The 884-nt window shown below is 34.6% G+C and overlaps 1 non-coding gene across 1 annotated transcript; it reads left to right on the top strand.

The window, feature by feature from the left end:
- The first annotated feature begins 437 nt into the window (after positions 1-437).
- On the top strand, positions 438-544 carry LOC113195292 (U6 spliceosomal RNA). The gene has a single exon (XR_003302381.1). It is a non-coding gene; the product is annotated as a U6 spliceosomal RNA (small nuclear RNA).
- Positions 545-884: the final 340 nt, after the last annotated feature.

The following is an 884-nucleotide window of genomic DNA, read 5'->3' as shown; positions in this document are numbered from 1 at the left end:
GTCTCCCTAACAGATAAACTCAATCATAATTTGAATATAGCTCCATTTAGTAGAAGATGACATGAAGGAAGCACTGCTTGGAATCCATTCTGGAGAGGCTGGGAGAGAGATGGGCAGGTTTCACAGACGGTGGTGATGAAGGTCCTTGTAGTGATGAACTGGGTCTGGCATTGATGCTGACGTTACACTTGTCACCTAGAGCAGCAACAGTACTTCACCCAGAGAAGCTCAATAGACCACTGCTTTTGGAGGTAAAGTTTCTCTGATTGCCTGACTAATAGATAATGCTAATGTACCATATATTTTTAAAAAGAGAGAAGAAAAAAAACTTTGCTTTCAGTGCAAAGAAATGATAAATGTTTGAGGAGATAGATATACTTAAACCTAACTTAAACATTACACATGCATATATATACATCCATCAAAACATTACATGGGTGCTCGCTTTGCCAGCACATATACTAAAATTGAAACAACACAGAGAAGATTAACATGGCCCCTGCACAAGAATGACATGCAAATTAATGAAGTGTTCCATATTAAAAAAAAATACACGGCCCCCTATAAATATGTGCAATTTTGCCTGTCAATTGAAAACTGCATGTGTATTAACATGTAGACTGCTTTCTTGTTATCATCCACTAAACAATACAGTGTAACAATTATTTGCATAGCATTTACATTTTAGTATGTATTATAAGTAATTTAGATACAATTTATAGTATTCAGGAGGTTGTGCATAGGTGTATGCAGATACTACAGTATTTTAAAAAATATTTTATTGGTGAATTATAATTATATGCAAAAGTGGGCTTCATTGTGATATATTTGTACCTATACATAGCATAATTTGTTTTATTTTATTACCCCCCACTTCCATTCCT

The sequence above is a fragment of the Urocitellus parryii genome, chromosome X, assembly GCF_045843805.1.
Source record: "Urocitellus parryii isolate mUroPar1 chromosome X, mUroPar1.hap1, whole genome shotgun sequence".
Lineage (NCBI taxonomy): Eukaryota > Metazoa > Chordata > Mammalia > Rodentia > Sciuridae > Urocitellus > Urocitellus parryii.
This window is presented reverse-complemented; position numbering and strand designations above follow the sequence as displayed.